The sequence below is a fragment of the Amia ocellicauda genome, chromosome 10, assembly GCF_036373705.1.
Source record: "Amia ocellicauda isolate fAmiCal2 chromosome 10, fAmiCal2.hap1, whole genome shotgun sequence".
NCBI classification, from domain to species: Eukaryota; Metazoa; Chordata; class Actinopteri; order Amiiformes; family Amiidae; genus Amia; species Amia ocellicauda.
The window spans coordinates 42,052,146-42,066,319 of record NC_089859.1 but is presented as its reverse complement, the minus strand read 5'-3'; the positions used below and the strand labels follow the sequence as shown (position 1 = coordinate 42,066,319).

Sequence of the window (14,174 nt, the reverse complement as noted above, 5' to 3'; positions counted from 1 at the left end):
TACGATGAGAACCTTGGAGACATTGTCAAACGGTATGACCTACGTGCCTGTTCCCTAAAACCATGTGTTGACCTATGAACTCTGTTCTATAATGATATATGTTCTGCTTAGTTAGCCTTTAAGATAACATAGTAATGACTTTCTAGCATGTATGGATGTATGTATGTATGTATATATATATATATATATATATATATATATGTATGTATGTCCAATTGCTTTGACAATACAAATGAATTGAATTGAGAGGAAGAGAGAGAGAGAGAGAGAGAGAGAAAGAGAGAGAGAGAGACAGACAGACAGACAGACAGCTCAGCGATGACATCACGAGCCTCTCTCAGCTGACTGCTATGACATCACAGAGGACGTACATTCCGTTGCTTGTCGTCTGTCAACCACTCAGTCACTGCTAGCCAGACTGTCCCTAAGACAAAGTGTACAATACTTCAATTATATCTCCTCCAGACAGATAAAGAGTATTAAGAGCTACGATGAAGATACCCAGGAGACGTAAAAAGCTTGCATCACCTGGTATTTCCTGGAGGTCACCCATCCAAGTACTAACCAGGCCCTGGCCCGTTTAGTTTCCAAGGTCTGACGAGACCGGGCACGTTCAGGACGGTGTGGCCGCAAGCCGAGATGCCTGGCTGCATGATGTCTCTTAAAGGCTGGCGGGTATTGACGGAATTTCCAGCAAAAAATAAAAAATAAAAAAATAAAAAAATGGAGGGAAAAATATCAGTTCAGCAAAGGGTGTTGAAAGTAGCCGGGAACGTGTACATTTCTTCAATTATATCTCCTCCAGACAGAAAGAGAGTATTAAGATCTACGATGATGTTACCCAGGAGACGTATAAAGCTTGCAGCACCTGGTATTTCCAGGAGGTCACCCATCCAAGTACTGACCAGGCCCTGCCCTGTATAGCTTCCGAGATCTGATGAGATCGGTCGCGTTCAGTACGGCGTGGCCGCAAGCCGAGACGCCTGGCAGCATGATGTCTCTTAAAGGCGGGCGGGTTTTGACGGACCTTCCAGCAAAAAAAAAAAGAAAAATGAAAAATGGAGGGAAAAATATCAGTGCAGCAAAGGGTGTTGAAAGTTGCCGGGTACGTGTACATTTCTTCAATTGTATCTTCTCCTGACAGAAAGAGAGTATTAAGAGCTACAATGAAGTTACTCAGGAGACTAAAAAGCTTGCAGCACCAGGTATTTCCAGAAGGTCTCCCATCCAAGTACTGACCAGGTCTTGCCCCGTTTAGCTTCTGAGATCTGATGAGATCGGGCGCGTTCAGGACGGTGTGGCCGCAAACCTAGAGGCCTGGATGTATGAAGTCTCTTAAAGGCTGGCGGGTATTGACGGAAGTTCCAGCAAAAAAAAAAGAAATAAGAAAAATGGAGGGAAAAATATCAGTGCAGCAAAGGGTGTTAAATGTAGCTGGGTACGTGTACAATACTTCAATTATATCTCCTCCAGACAGAAAGCGAGTATGAAGAGCTACGATGAAGTTACCCAAGTGATGTAAAAAGCTTGCAGCACCTGGTATCTCCAGGAGGTCTCCCATCTAAGTACTGACCAGGCCCTGCCCCGTTTAGCTTCCGAGATCTGACGAGATCGTGCGCATTCATGATGGTGTGGCCACAAGCCGAGATGCCTGGCTGCATGATGTCTCTTAAAGGCTGGAGGATATTGACAGAACTTCCAGCAAAATAAAGAAGAAAAAAGAAAAATGGAGGGAAAAATATCAGTGCAGCAAAGGGAGTTGAAAGTAGCCGGGTACGTGTACAATTCTTCAATTATATCTCCTCCAGACAGAAAGAGAGTATTAAGAGCTATGATGAAGTTACCCAGGAGACGTAAGAAGCTTGCAGCACCTGGTATTTCCAGGAGGTCTCCCATCCAAGTACAGAATAGACACTGCCCCGTTTAGCTTCCGAGATCTGATGAGATTGGGCGCGTTCAGGATGGTGTGGCCGCAAGCCGAGAGGCCTGGCTGCATGATGTCTCTTAAAGGCTGGCGGGTATTGACGGAACTGCCAGCAAAAAAAAAAGAAAAAAGAAAAATGGAGTGAAAAATTTCAGTGCAGCAAAGGGAGTTGAAAGTAGCCGGGTACGTGTACAATTCTTCAATTATATCTCCTCCAGACAGAAAGAGAGTATTAAGAGCTATGATGAAGTTACCCAGGAGACGTAAGAAGCTTGCAGCACCTGGTATTTCCAGGAGGTCTCCCATCCAAGTACTGATCAGGCCCTGCCCCGTTCAGCTTCCGAGATCTGACGAAATCGGGCACGTTCAGGACGGTGTGGCCGCAAACAAAGAGGCCTGGCTGCATGATGTCTCTTAAAGGCTGGCGGGTATTGATGGAACTTCCAGCAAAAAAAATAAGAAAAAAGAAAAATGGAGAGAAACAAATCAGTGCAGCAAAGGGTTTTGAAAGTAGCCGGGTACGTGTACAATTCTTCAATTATATCTCCTCCAGACAGAAAGAGAGTATAAAGAGCTACGATGAAGTTTCCCAGGAGACGTAAAAATCTTGCAGCACCTTGTATTTCCAGGAGGTCACCCATCGAAGTACTGACCAGGCCCTGCCCCATTTAGCTTCCGAGATCTGACGAGATCGGGCGCGTTCATGACGGTGTGGCCGAAAGCCAAGAGGCCTGGCTGCATGATGTCTCTAAAAGGCTGGCGGGTATTGACGGAACATCCAAGAAAAAAAAATAAAAAAAAAATAGAAAAATGGAGAGAAAAATATCAGTGCAGGAAAGGGTGTTGAAAGTAGCCGGGTACGTGTACAATACTTCAATTATATCTCCTCCAGACAGAAAGAGAGTATTAAGAGCTACGATGAAGTTACCCAAGTGACGATAAAAGCTTGCAGCACCTGGTATTTCCAGGAGGTCACCCATCCAAGTACTGACCAGGCCCTGCCCCGTTCAGCTTCCGAGATCTGACAAGATCGGGCGCGTTCAGGACGGTGTGGCCGCAAGCCGAGAGGCCTGGCTGCATGATGTCTCTTAAAGGCTGGCGGGTATTGACGGAACTTCCAGCAAATAAAAAAAAAAAAAAAAAAAAGAAAAACGGAGGGAAAAAAATCAGTGCAGCAAAGGGTGTTGACAGTAGCCGGGTACGTGTACAATTCTTCAATTAAATCTCCTCCAGACAGAAAGAGAGTATTAAAAGCTACGACGAAGTTCCCCAGGTGACGAAAAAAGCTTGCAGCGCCTGGAATTTCCAGAAGGTCTCACATTCAAGTAATGACCAGGCCCTGCCCAGTTTAGCTTCCGAGAGCTGACGAGATGGGGCGCGTTCAGGACGGTGTGGCCGCAAGCCAAGAGGCCTTGCTGCATGATGTCTCTTAAAGGCTGGCGGATATTGACGGATCTTCCAGAAAAAAGAAAAAAGAAAAAGAAAAATGGAGGGAAAAATATCAGTGCAGCAAAGGGTGTTAAAAGTAGCCGAGTACGTGTACAATACTTCAATTATATCTCCTCCAGACAGAAAGAGTGTATTAAGAGCTAAGATAAAGTTACCCAGGAGACGTAAAAGCTTGCAGCACGAGGTATTTCCAGGAGGTCTCACATTCATGTACTGACCAGGTCCTGCCCCGTTTAGCTTCCGAGATCTGACGAGATCGGGCGCGTTCAGGATGGTGTGGCCGCAAGCTGAGATGCCTGGCTGCATGATGTCTCTTAAAGGCTGGCGGGTATTGACGGAACTGCCAGCAAAAAAAAAAAAGAAAAATAGAGGGAAATATACCAGTGCAGCAAAGGGTGTTGAAAGTAGCCGGGTACGTGTACAATTCTTCAATTATATCTCCTGGAGACAGAAAGAGAGAATTAAGAGCTACGATGAAGTTACCCAGGAGACGTAAAAAGCTTGCAGCACCTGGTATTTCCAGGAGGTCTCCCATCCAAGTACTGAGCAGGCCCTGCCCCGTTTAGCTTCCGAAATCTGATATGATCGGGCGCGTTCTGGACGGTGTGACTACAAGCCAAGAGGCCTGGCTGCATGATGTCTCTTAAAGGCTGGCGGATATTGATGGAACTTCCAGCAAAAAAATAAAATAAAAAGAAAAATGGAGGGAAAAATATCAGTGCAGCAAAGGGTGTTGAAAGTAGCCTAGTACGTGTACAATTCTTCAATTATATCTCCTCCAGACAGAAAGAGAGTATTAAGAGCTACGATGAAGTTACCCAGGAGACGTAAAAGGCTTGCAGCACCTGGTATTTCTCGGAGGTCTCCCATTCAAGTACTGACCAGGCCCTGCCCCGTTTAGCTTCCGAGATCTGACGAGATCGGGCGCGTTCAGGATGGTGTGGCCGCAAGCCAAGATGCCTGGCTGCATGATGTCTCTTAAAGGCTGGCGGGTATTGACGGAACTGCCAGCAAAAAAAAAAAAGAAAAATAGAGGGAAATATACCAGTGCAGCAAAGGGTGTTGAAAGTAGCCGGGTACGTGTACAATTCTTCAATTATATCTCCTGGAGACAGAAAGAGAGTATTAAGAGCTACGATGAAGTTACCCAGGAGACGTAAAAAGTTTGCAGCACCTGGTATTTCTAGGAGGTCTCCCATCCAAGTACTGACCAGGCCCTGCCCCGTTTAGCTTCCGAGATCTGACGAGATCGGGCGCATTCAGGACGGTGTGGCCGCAAGCCGAGAGGCCTGGCTACATGATGTCTCTTAATGGCTGGCGGGTATTGACGGAACTTCCAGCAAAAAAAAAAAAAAAAAAAAAAGAAAAAGAAAAATGGAGGGAAAAATATCAGTGCAGTAATGGGTTTTGAAAGTAGCCGGGTACGTGTACAATACTTCAATTATATCTCCTCCAGACAGATAGAGAGTATTAAGAGCTACGATAAAGTTACCCAGGAGAAGTAAAAGCTTGCAGCACCAGGTATTTCCAGGAGGTCTCACATTCATGTACTGACCAGGTCCTGCCCCGTTTAGCTTCCGAGATCTGACGAGATCGGGCGCGTTCAGGATGGTGTGGCCGCAAGCCGAGATGCCTGGCTGCATGATGTCTCTTAAAGGCTGGCGGGTATTGACGGAACTGCCAGCAAAAAAAAAAAAGAAAAATAGAGGGAAATATACCAGTGCAGCACAGGGTGTTGAAAGTAGCCGGGTACGTGTACAATTCTTCAATTATATCTCCTGGAGAAAGAAAGAGAGTATTAAGAGCTACGATGAAGTTACCCAGGAGACGTAAAAAGCTTGCAGCACCTGGTATTTCCAGGAGGTCACACATCCAAGTACTGACCAGGCCCTGCCCCGTTTAGCTTCCGAAATCTGATATGATCGGGCGCGTTCAGGACGGTGTGACTACAAGCCAAGAGGCCTGGCTGCATGATGTCTCTTAAAGGCTGGCGGATATTGACGGAACTTCCAGCAAAAAAATAAAATAAAAAGAAAAATGGAGGGAAAAATATCAGTGCAGCAAAGGCTGTTGAAAGTAGCCTAGTACGTGTACAATTCTTCAATTATATCTCCTCCAGACAGAAAGAGAGTATTAAGAGCTACGATGAAGTTACCCAGGAGACGTAAAAAGCTTGCAGCACCTGGTATTTCTAGGAGGTCTCCCATCCAAGTACTGACCAGGCCCTGCCCCGTTTAGCTTCCGAGATCTGACGAGATCGGGCGCATTCAGGACGGTGTGGCCGCAAGCCGAGGAGCCTGGCTACATGATGTCTCTTAATGGCTGGCGGGTATTGACGGAACTTCCAGCAAAAAAAAAAAAAAAAAAAAAAGAAAAAGAAAAATGGAGGGAAAAATATCAGTCCAGTAATGGGTTTTGAAAGTAGCCGGGTACGTGTACAATACTTCAATTATATCTCCTCCAGACAGATAGAGAGTATTAAGAGCTACGATAAAGTTACCCAGGAGACGTAAAAGCTTGCAGCACCAGGTATTTCCAGGAGGTCTCACATTCATGTACTGACCAGGTCCTGCCCCGTTTAGCTTCCGAGATCTGACGAGATCAGGCGCGTTCAGGATGGTGTGGCCGCAAGCCGAGATGCCTGGCTGCATGATGTCTCTTAAAGGCTGGCGGGTATTGACGGAACTGCCAGCAAAAAAAAAAAAGAAAAATAGAGGAAAATATACCAGTGCAGCAAAGGGTGTTGAAAGTAGCCGGGTACGTGTACAATTCTTCAATTATATCTCCTGGAGACAGAAAGAGAGTATTAAGAGCTACGATGAAGTTACCCAGGAGACGTAAAAAGTTTGCAGCACCTGGTATTTCTAGGAGGTCTCCCATCCAAGTACTGACCAGGCCCTGCCCCGTTTAGCTTCCGAGATCTGACGAGATCGGGCGCATTCAGGACGGTGTGGCCGCAAGCCGAGAGGCCTGGCTACATGATGTCTCTTAATGGCTGGCGGGTATTGACGGAACTTCCAGCAAAAAAAAAAAAAAAAAAAAAAGAAAAAGAAAAATGGAGGGAAAAATATCAGTGCAGTAATGGGTTTTGAAAGTAGCCGGGTACGTGTACAATACTTCAATTATATCTCCTCCAGACAGATAGAGAGTATTAAGAGCTACGATAAAGTTACCCAGGAGAAGTAAAAGCTTGCAGCACCAGGTATTTCCAGGAGGTCTCACATTCATGTACTGACCAGGTCCTGCCCCGTTTAGCTTCCGAGATCTGACGAGATCGGGCGCGTTCAGGATGGTGTGGCCGCAAGCCGAGATGCCTGGCTGCATGATGTCTCTTAAAGGCTGGCGGGTATTGACGGAACTGCCAGCAAAAAAATAAAATAAAAAGAAAAATGGAGGGAAAAATATCAGTGCAGCAAAGGCTGTTGAAAGTAGCCTAGTACGTGTACAATTCTTCAATTATATCTCCTCCAGACAGAAAGAGAGTATTAAGAGCTACGATGAAGTTACCCAGGAGACGTAAAAAGCTTGCAGCACCTGGTATTTCTAGGAGGTCTCCCATCCAAGTACTGACCAGGCCCTGCCCCGTTTAGCTTCCGAGATCTGACGAGATCGGGCGCATTCAGGACGGTGTGGCCGCAAGCCGAGAAGGCTGGCTACATGATGTCTCTTAATGGCTGGCGGGTATTGACGGAACTTCCAGCAAAAAAAAAAAAAAAAAAAAAAGAAAAAGAAAAATGGAGGGAAAAATATCAGTCCAGTAATGGGTTTTGAAAGTAGCCGGGTACGTGTACAATACTTCAATTATATCTCCTCCAGACAGATAGAGAGTATTAAGAGCTACGATAAAGTTACCCAGGAGACGTAAAAGCTTGCAGCACCAGGTATTTCCAGGAGGTCTCACATTCATGTACTGACCAGGTCCTGCCCCGTTTAGCTTCTGAGATCTGACGAGATCAGGCGCGTTCAGGATGGTGTGGCCGCAAGCCGAGATGCCTGGCTGCATGATGTCTCTTAAAGGCTGGCGGGTATTGACGGAACTGCCAGCAAAAAAAAAAAAGAAAAATAGAGGGAAATATACCAGTGCAGCACAGGGTGTTGAAAGTAGCCGGGTACGTGTACAATTCTTCAATTATATCTCCTGGAGAAAGAAAGAGAGTATTAAGAGCTACGATGAAGTTACCCAGGAGAAGTAAAAAGCTTGCAGCACCTGGTATTTCCAGGAGATCACACATCCAAGTACTGACCAGGCCCTGCCCCGTTTAGCTTCCGAAATCTGATATGATCGGGCGCGTTCAGGACGGTGTGACTACAAGCCAAGAGGCCTGGCTGCATGATGTCTCTTAAAGGCTGGCGGATATTGACGGAACTTCCAGCAAAAAAATAAAATAAAAAGAAAAATGGAGGGAAAAATATCAGTGCAGCAAAGGGTGTTGAAAGTAGCCTAGTACGTGTACAATTCTTCAATTATATCTCCTGGAGACAGAAAGAGAGTATTAAGAGCTACGATGAAGTTACCCAGGAGACGTAAAAGGCTTGCAGCACCTGGTATTTCTAGGAGGTCTCCCATCCAAGTACTGACCAGGCCCTGCCCCGTTTAGCTTCCAAGATCTGACGAGATCGGGCGCAATCAGGACGGTGTGGCCGCAAGCCGAGAGGCCTGGCTGCATGATGTCTCTTAAAGGTTGGCGGGTATTGACGGAACTTCCAGCAAAAAAAAAAAAAAAAAAGAAAAATGGATGGAAAAATATCAGTGCAGCAAAGGGTGTTGACAGTAGCTGGGTACGTGTACAATACTTCAAATATATCTCCTCCAGACAGATAGAGAGTATTAAGAGCTACGATAAAGTTACCCAGGAGACGTAAAAGCTTGCAGCACCAGGTATTTCCAGGAGGTCTCACATTCATGTACCGACCAGGTCCTTCCCCGTTTAGCTTCCAAGATCTGACGAGATCGGGCGAGTTCAGGATGGTGTGGCCGCAAGCCGAAAGGCCTGGCTGCATGATGTCTCTTAAAGGTTGGCGGGTATTGACGGAACTTCCAGCAAAAAAAAATAAAAAAAAAATAGAAAAATGGAGGGAAAAATATCAGTGCAGGAAAGGGTGTTGAAAGTAGCCGGGTACGTGTACAATTCTTCAATTATATCTTCTGCAGACTGAAAGAGAGTATTAAGAGCTACGATAAAGTTACCCAGGAGACGTAAAAGCTTGCAGCACCTGGTATTTCCAGGAGGTCTCACATTCAAGTACTGACCAGTTCCTGCCCCGTTTAGCTTCCGAGATCTGACGATATCATGCGCATTCAGGACGGTGTGGCCAAAAGCCGAGAGGCCCCGCTGCATGATGTCTTTTTAAGGCTGGCGGGTATTGACGGAACTTCCAGCAAAAAAAAAAAGAAAAAAGAAAAATGGAGGGAAAAATATCAGTGCAGCAAAGGCTGTTGAAAGTAGCCGGGTACGTGTACAATACTTCAATTATATCTCCTCCAGACAGATAGAGAGTATTAAGAGCTACGATGAAGTTTCCCAGGAGACGTAAAAAGCATGCAGCACCTGGTATTTCCAGGAGGTCTCCCATCCAAGTACTGACCAGGCCCTGCCCCGTTTGGCTTCCGAGATCTGACGAGATCGGGCGTGTTCAGGACGGTGTGGCCGCAAGCCAAGAGGCCGGGCTGCATGATGTCTCTTAAAGGCTAGCGGGTATTGACGGAACTTCCAGCAAAAAATAAAAAATAAATAAATAGAAAAATGGAGGGAAAAATATCAGTGCAGGACAGGGTGTTGAAAGTAGCCGGGTACATGTACAATTCTTCAATTATATCTCCTCCAGACTGAATGAGAGTATTAAGAGCTACTCTGAAGTTACCCAGGAGATGTAAAAAGCTTTCAGCACCTGGTATTTCCAGGAGGTCACCCATCCAATTACTGACCAGGCCCTGCCTAGTTTCTCTTCCGAGATCTGACGAGATCTTGCGTCTTCAGGACGGTGTGGCCTCAAGCCAAGAGGCCTGGCTGCATGATGTGTCTTAAAGGCTGGAGGGTATTGATGGAACTTCCAGCAAAAAACAAAAGAAAAAAGAAAAATGGAGGGAAAAATATCAGTGCAGCAAATGGTGTTGACAGTAGCTGGGTACGTGTACAATTCTTCAATTATATCTCCTCCAGACAGATAGAGAGTATTAAGAGCTACGATAAAGTTACCCAGGAGACGTAAAAGATTGCAGCACCAGGTATTTCCAGGAGGTCTCACATTCAAGTACTGACCAGGTCCTGCCCCGTTTAGCTTCCGAGATCTGACGAGATCGGGCGCGTTCAGGACGGTGTGGCCGCAAGCCGAGATGTCTGGCTGCATGATGTCTCTTAAAGGCTGGCGGGTATTGACGGAACTTCCAGCAAAAAAAAAAAAAAAAAGAAAAATGGATGGAAAAATATCAGTGCAGCAAAGGGTGTTGACAGTAGCTGGGTACGTGTACAATACTTCAATTAAATCTCCTCCAGACAGATAGAGAGTATTAAGAGCTACGATAAAGTTACCCAGGAGACGTAAAAGCTTGCAGCACGAGGTATTTCCAGGAGGTCTCACATTCATGTACTGACCAGGTCCTGCCCCGTTTAGCTTCCGAGATCTGACGAGATCGGGCGCGTTCAGGATGGTGTGGCTGCAAGCCGAGATGCCTGGCTGCATGATGTCTCTTAAAGGCTGGCGGGTATTGACGGAACTGCCAGCCAAAAAAAAAAAGAAAAATAGAGGGAAAAATACCAGTGCAGCAAAGGGTGTTGAAAGTAGCCGGGTACGTGTACAATTCTTCAATTATATATTCTCCAGACAGAAAGAGAGTATTAAGAGCTACGATGAAGTTCCCCAGGAGACGTAAAAAGCTGGCAGCACCTGGTATTTCCAGAAGGTCTCCCATCCAAGTACTGACCAGGCCCTGCCCCATTTAGTTTCCGAGATCTTCCGAGATCGGGCGGGTTCAGGACTGTGTGTCCGCAAACCGAGAGGCCTGGTTGCATGATGTCTCTTAAAGGCTGGCGGGTATTGACGGAACGTCCAGCAAAAAAAAAAAAAAAAAAAAAAAAAAAAAAAATGGATGGAAAAATATCAGTGCAGCAAAGGATGTTGACAGTAGCTGGGTACGTGTACAATACTTCAATTATATCTCCTCCAGACAGATAGAGAGTATTAAGAGCTACGATAAAGTTACCCAGGAGACGTAAAAGCTTGCAGCACCAGGTATTTCCAGGAGGTCTCACATTCATGTACTGACCAGGTCCTGCCCCGTTTAGCTTCCGAGATCTGACGAGATCGGGCACGTTCAGGATGGTGTGGCCGCAAGCCGAGATGCCTGGCTGCATGATGTCTCTTAAAGGCTGGCGGGTATTGACGGAACTGCCAGCAAAAAAAAAAAGAAAAATTGAGGGAAATATACCAGTGCAGCAAAGGGTGTTGAAAGTAGCCTAGTACGTGTACAATTCTTCAATTATATCTCCTGGAGACAGAAAGAGAGTATTAAGAGCTACGATGAAGTTACCCAGGAGACGTAAAAGGCTTGCAGCACCTGGTATTTCTAGGAGGTCTCCCATCCAAGTACTGACCAGGCCCTGCCCCGTTTAGCTTCCGAGATCTGACGAGATCGGGCGCATTCAGGACGGTGTGGCCGCAAGCCGAGAGGCCTGGCTGCATTATGTCTCTTAAAGGTTGGCGGGTATTGACGGAACTTCCAGCAGAAAAAAAAAAAAAAAAGAAAAATGGATGGAAAAATATCAGTGCAGCAAAGGATGTTGACAGTAGCAGGGTACGTGTACAATACTTCAATTATATCTCCTCCAGACAGATAGAGAGTATTAAGAGCTACGATAAAGTTACCCAGGAGACGTAAAAGGCTTGCAGCACCTGGTATTTCCAGGAGGTCTCACATTCATGTACTGACCAGGTCCTGCCCCGTTTAGCTTCCGAGATCTGACGAGATCGGGCACGTTCAGGATGGTGTGGCCGCAAGCCGAGATGCCTGGCTGCATGATGTCTCTTAAAGGTTGGCGGGTATTGACGGAACTTCCAGCAGAAAAAAAAAAAAAAAAAGAAAAATGGATGGAAAAATATCAGTGCAGCAAAGGGTGTTGACAGTAGCTGGGTACGTGTACAATACTTCAATTATATCTCCTCCAGACAGATAGAGAGTATTAAGACCTACGATAAAGTTACCCAGGAGACGTAAAAAGCTTGCAGCACCTGGTATTTCTAGGAGGTCTCCCATCCAAGTACTGACCAGGCCCTGCCCCGTTTAGCTTCCGAGATCTGACGAGATCGGGCGCGTTCAGGACGGTGTGGCCGCAAGCCGAAAGCCCTGGCTGCATGATGTCTCTTAAAGGCTGGCGGGTATTGACGGAACTGCCAGCAAAAAAAAAAAAAAAAAAAAAAAAAAAAAGAAAAATGGATGGAAAAATATCAGTGCAGCAAAGGATGTTGACAGTAGCTGGGTACGTGTACAATACTTCAATTATATCTCCTCCAGACAGATAGAGAGTATTTAGAGCTACGATAAAGTTACCCAGGAGACGTAAAAGCTTGCAGCACCAGGTATTTCCAGGAGGTCTCACATTCATGTACTGACCAGGTCCTGCCCCGTTTAGCTTCCGAGATCTGACGAGATCGGGCACGTTCAGGATGGTGTGGCCGCAAGCCGAGATGCCTGGCTGCATGATGTCTCTTAAAGGCTGGCGGGTATTGACGGAACTGCCAGCAAAAAAAAAAAAGAAAAATAGAGGGAAATATACCAGTGCAGCAAAGGGTGTTGAAAGTAGCCTAGTACGTGTACAATTCTTCAATTATATCTCCTGGAGACAGAAAGAGAGTATTAAGAGCTACGATGAAGTTACCCAGGAGACGTAAAAGGCTTGCAGCACCTGGTATATCTAGGAGGTCTCCCATCCAAGTACTGACCAGGCCCTGCCCCGTTTAGCTTCCGAGATCTGACGAGATCGGGCGCATTCAGGACGGTGTGGCCGCAAGCAGAGAGGCCTGGCTGCATTATGTCTCTTAAAGGTTGGCGGGTATTGACGGAACTTCCAGCAGAAAAAAAAAAAAAAAAGAAAAATGGATGGAAAAATATCAGTGCAGCAAAGGATGTTGACAGTAGCTGGGTACGTGTACAATACTTCAATTATATCTCCTCCAGACAGATAGAGAGTATTAAAAGCTACGATAAAGTTACCCAGGAGACGTAAAAGCTTGCAGCACCAGGTATTTCCAGGAGGTCTCACATTCATGTACTGACCAGGTCCTGCCCCGTTTAGCTTCCGAGATCTGACGAGATCGGGCACGTTCAGGATGGTGTGGCCGCAAGCCGAGATGCCTGGCTGCATGATGTCTGTTAAAGGTTGGCGGGTATTGACAGAACTTCAAGCAAAAAAAAAAATAAATAAAAAAAAAAAAATGGATCGAAAAATATCAGTGCAGCAAAGGGTGTTGACAGTAGCTGGGTACGTGTACAATACTTAAATTATATCTCCTCTGGACAGATAGAGAGTATTAAGAGCTACGATGAAGTTACCCAGGAGACGTAAAAGGCTTGCAGCACCTGGTATTTCTAGGAGGTCTCCCATCCAAGTACTGACCAGGCCCTGCCCCGTTTAGCTTCCGAGATCTGACGAGATCGGGCGCGTTCAGGATGGTGTGGCCGCACGCCAAGATGCCTGGCTGCATGATGTCTCTTAAAGGCTGGCGGGTATTGACGGAACTGCCAGCAAAAAAAAAAAAGAAAAATAGAGGGAAAAATACCAGTGCAGCAAAGGGTGTTGAAAGTAGCCGGGTACGTGTACAATTCTTCAATTATATCTTCTCCAGACAGAAAGAGAGTATTAAGAGCTACGATGAAGTTACCCAGGAGACGTAAAAAGCTGGCAGCACCTGGTATTTCCAGGAGGTCTCACATTTAAGTACTGACCAGGCCCTGCACCGTTTAGCTTCCGAGATCTGACGAGATCGGGCGCGTTCAGGACGGTGTGGCCGCAAGCCGAAAGCCCTGGCTGCATGATGTCTCTTAAAGGCTGGCGGGTATTGACGGAACTGCCAGCAAAAAAAAAAAAAAAAAAAATGGATGGAAAAATATCAGTGCAGCAAAGGATGTTGACAGAAGCTGGGTACGTGTACAATACTTCAATTATATCTCCTCCAGACAGATAGAGAGTATTAAGAGCTACGATAAAGTTACCCAGGAGACGTAAAAGCTTGCAGCACCAGGTATTTCCAGGAGGTCTCACATTCATGTACTGACCAGGTCCTGCCCCGTTTAGCTTCCGAGATCTGACGAGATCGGGCACGTTCAGGATGGTGTGGCCGCAAGCCGAGATGCCTGGCTGCATGATGTCTCTTAAAGGCTGGCGGGTATTGACGGAACTGCCAGCAAAAAAAAAAAAGAAAAATAGAGGGAAATATACCAGTGCAGCAAAGGGTGTTGAAAGTAGCCTAGTACGTGTACAATTCTTCAATTATATCTCCTGGAGACAGAAAGAGAGTATTAAGAGCTACGATGAAGTTACCCAGGAGACGTAAAAGGCTTGCAGCACCTGGTATTTCTAGGAGGTCTCCCATCCAAGTACTGACCAGGCCCTGCCCCGTTTAGCTTCCGATATCTGACGAGATCGGGCGCATTCAGGACGGTGTGGCCGCAAGCCGAGAGGCCTGGCTGCATTATGTCTCTTAAAGGTTGGCGGGTATTGACGGAACTTCCAGCAGAAAAAAAAAAAAAAAAGAAAAATGGATGGAAAAATATCAGTGCAGCAAAGGATGTTGACAGTAGCTGGGT

At 46.1% G+C, this 14,174-nt stretch overlaps 13 non-coding genes and 26 pseudogenes across 13 annotated transcripts; all 39 read right to left on the bottom strand.

Annotated features, from left to right (window-relative positions):
• Positions 1–516: 516 nt before the first annotated feature.
• LOC136761343 (uncharacterized) lies at positions 517–635 on the bottom strand (annotated as a pseudogene).
• Positions 636–856: 221 nt separating this feature from the next.
• Positions 857–975, bottom strand: LOC136761074 (uncharacterized; annotated as a pseudogene).
• Positions 976–1,190: 215 nt separating this feature from the next.
• LOC136761133 (uncharacterized) lies at positions 1,191–1,309 on the bottom strand (annotated as a pseudogene).
• A 215-nt stretch (positions 1,310–1,524) lies between these two features.
• Positions 1,525–1,643, bottom strand: LOC136761294 (uncharacterized; annotated as a pseudogene).
• Positions 1,644–1,859: 216 nt separating this feature from the next.
• On the bottom strand, positions 1,860–1,978 carry LOC136761830 (uncharacterized; annotated as a pseudogene).
• A 215-nt stretch (positions 1,979–2,193) lies between these two features.
• LOC136761067 (uncharacterized) lies at positions 2,194–2,312 on the bottom strand (annotated as a pseudogene).
• A 216-nt stretch (positions 2,313–2,528) lies between these two features.
• On the bottom strand, positions 2,529–2,647 carry LOC136761864 (uncharacterized; annotated as a pseudogene).
• A 220-nt stretch (positions 2,648–2,867) lies between these two features.
• On the bottom strand, positions 2,868–2,986 carry LOC136760625 (5S ribosomal RNA). Its single transcript, XR_010820244.1, has one exon. It is a non-coding gene; the product is annotated as a 5S ribosomal RNA (ribosomal RNA).
• A 222-nt stretch (positions 2,987–3,208) lies between these two features.
• Positions 3,209–3,327, bottom strand: LOC136762145 (uncharacterized; annotated as a pseudogene).
• Positions 3,328–3,542: 215 nt separating this feature from the next.
• Positions 3,543–3,661, bottom strand: LOC136761680 (uncharacterized; annotated as a pseudogene).
• A 210-nt stretch (positions 3,662–3,871) lies between these two features.
• On the bottom strand, positions 3,872–3,990 carry LOC136761493 (uncharacterized; annotated as a pseudogene).
• A 216-nt stretch (positions 3,991–4,206) lies between these two features.
• Positions 4,207–4,325, bottom strand: LOC136762555 (5S ribosomal RNA). The gene has a single exon (XR_010820751.1). It is a non-coding gene; the product is annotated as a 5S ribosomal RNA (ribosomal RNA).
• A 210-nt stretch (positions 4,326–4,535) lies between these two features.
• Positions 4,536–4,654, bottom strand: LOC136762473 (5S ribosomal RNA). Its single transcript, XR_010820671.1, has one exon. It is a non-coding gene; the product is annotated as a 5S ribosomal RNA (ribosomal RNA).
• A 225-nt stretch (positions 4,655–4,879) lies between these two features.
• LOC136761195 (uncharacterized) lies at positions 4,880–4,998 on the bottom strand (annotated as a pseudogene).
• Positions 4,999–5,208: 210 nt separating this feature from the next.
• Positions 5,209–5,327, bottom strand: LOC136761359 (uncharacterized; annotated as a pseudogene).
• A 216-nt stretch (positions 5,328–5,543) lies between these two features.
• LOC136760833 (5S ribosomal RNA) lies at positions 5,544–5,662 on the bottom strand. The gene has a single exon (XR_010820293.1). It is a non-coding gene; the product is annotated as a 5S ribosomal RNA (ribosomal RNA).
• Positions 5,663–5,887: 225 nt separating this feature from the next.
• LOC136761449 (uncharacterized) lies at positions 5,888–6,006 on the bottom strand (annotated as a pseudogene).
• Positions 6,007–6,216: 210 nt separating this feature from the next.
• LOC136762472 (5S ribosomal RNA) lies at positions 6,217–6,335 on the bottom strand. The gene has a single exon (XR_010820670.1). It is a non-coding gene; the product is annotated as a 5S ribosomal RNA (ribosomal RNA).
• Positions 6,336–6,560: 225 nt separating this feature from the next.
• LOC136761194 (uncharacterized) lies at positions 6,561–6,679 on the bottom strand (annotated as a pseudogene).
• A 216-nt stretch (positions 6,680–6,895) lies between these two features.
• Positions 6,896–7,014, bottom strand: LOC136760821 (5S ribosomal RNA). The gene has a single exon (XR_010820291.1). It is a non-coding gene; the product is annotated as a 5S ribosomal RNA (ribosomal RNA).
• A 225-nt stretch (positions 7,015–7,239) lies between these two features.
• On the bottom strand, positions 7,240–7,358 carry LOC136761273 (uncharacterized; annotated as a pseudogene).
• A 210-nt stretch (positions 7,359–7,568) lies between these two features.
• LOC136761292 (uncharacterized) lies at positions 7,569–7,687 on the bottom strand (annotated as a pseudogene).
• Positions 7,688–7,903: 216 nt separating this feature from the next.
• Positions 7,904–8,022, bottom strand: LOC136762574 (5S ribosomal RNA). Its single transcript, XR_010820770.1, has one exon. It is a non-coding gene; the product is annotated as a 5S ribosomal RNA (ribosomal RNA).
• A 215-nt stretch (positions 8,023–8,237) lies between these two features.
• On the bottom strand, positions 8,238–8,356 carry LOC136761963 (uncharacterized; annotated as a pseudogene).
• Positions 8,357–8,910: 554 nt separating this feature from the next.
• On the bottom strand, positions 8,911–9,029 carry LOC136762520 (5S ribosomal RNA). The gene has a single exon (XR_010820717.1). It is a non-coding gene; the product is annotated as a 5S ribosomal RNA (ribosomal RNA).
• A 221-nt stretch (positions 9,030–9,250) lies between these two features.
• Positions 9,251–9,369, bottom strand: LOC136762213 (uncharacterized; annotated as a pseudogene).
• Positions 9,370–9,584: 215 nt separating this feature from the next.
• Positions 9,585–9,703, bottom strand: LOC136761076 (uncharacterized; annotated as a pseudogene).
• Positions 9,704–9,917: 214 nt separating this feature from the next.
• LOC136761720 (uncharacterized) lies at positions 9,918–10,036 on the bottom strand (annotated as a pseudogene).
• A 552-nt stretch (positions 10,037–10,588) lies between these two features.
• LOC136761399 (uncharacterized) lies at positions 10,589–10,707 on the bottom strand (annotated as a pseudogene).
• A 209-nt stretch (positions 10,708–10,916) lies between these two features.
• On the bottom strand, positions 10,917–11,035 carry LOC136762524 (5S ribosomal RNA). Its single transcript, XR_010820721.1, has one exon. It is a non-coding gene; the product is annotated as a 5S ribosomal RNA (ribosomal RNA).
• Positions 11,036–11,251: 216 nt separating this feature from the next.
• Positions 11,252–11,370, bottom strand: LOC136761328 (uncharacterized; annotated as a pseudogene).
• A 217-nt stretch (positions 11,371–11,587) lies between these two features.
• Positions 11,588–11,706, bottom strand: LOC136761357 (5S ribosomal RNA). Its single transcript, XR_010820347.1, has one exon. It is a non-coding gene; the product is annotated as a 5S ribosomal RNA (ribosomal RNA).
• Positions 11,707–11,932: 226 nt separating this feature from the next.
• LOC136761398 (uncharacterized) lies at positions 11,933–12,051 on the bottom strand (annotated as a pseudogene).
• A 210-nt stretch (positions 12,052–12,261) lies between these two features.
• LOC136762506 (5S ribosomal RNA) lies at positions 12,262–12,380 on the bottom strand. The gene has a single exon (XR_010820703.1). It is a non-coding gene; the product is annotated as a 5S ribosomal RNA (ribosomal RNA).
• Positions 12,381–12,595: 215 nt separating this feature from the next.
• On the bottom strand, positions 12,596–12,714 carry LOC136761397 (uncharacterized; annotated as a pseudogene).
• A 221-nt stretch (positions 12,715–12,935) lies between these two features.
• LOC136762470 (5S ribosomal RNA) lies at positions 12,936–13,054 on the bottom strand. The gene has a single exon (XR_010820668.1). It is a non-coding gene; the product is annotated as a 5S ribosomal RNA (ribosomal RNA).
• A 210-nt stretch (positions 13,055–13,264) lies between these two features.
• LOC136761466 (uncharacterized) lies at positions 13,265–13,383 on the bottom strand (annotated as a pseudogene).
• Positions 13,384–13,594: 211 nt separating this feature from the next.
• Positions 13,595–13,713, bottom strand: LOC136761396 (uncharacterized; annotated as a pseudogene).
• A 210-nt stretch (positions 13,714–13,923) lies between these two features.
• Positions 13,924–14,042, bottom strand: LOC136762517 (5S ribosomal RNA). The gene has a single exon (XR_010820714.1). It is a non-coding gene; the product is annotated as a 5S ribosomal RNA (ribosomal RNA).
• Between the last annotated feature and the right edge of the window lie 132 nt (positions 14,043–14,174).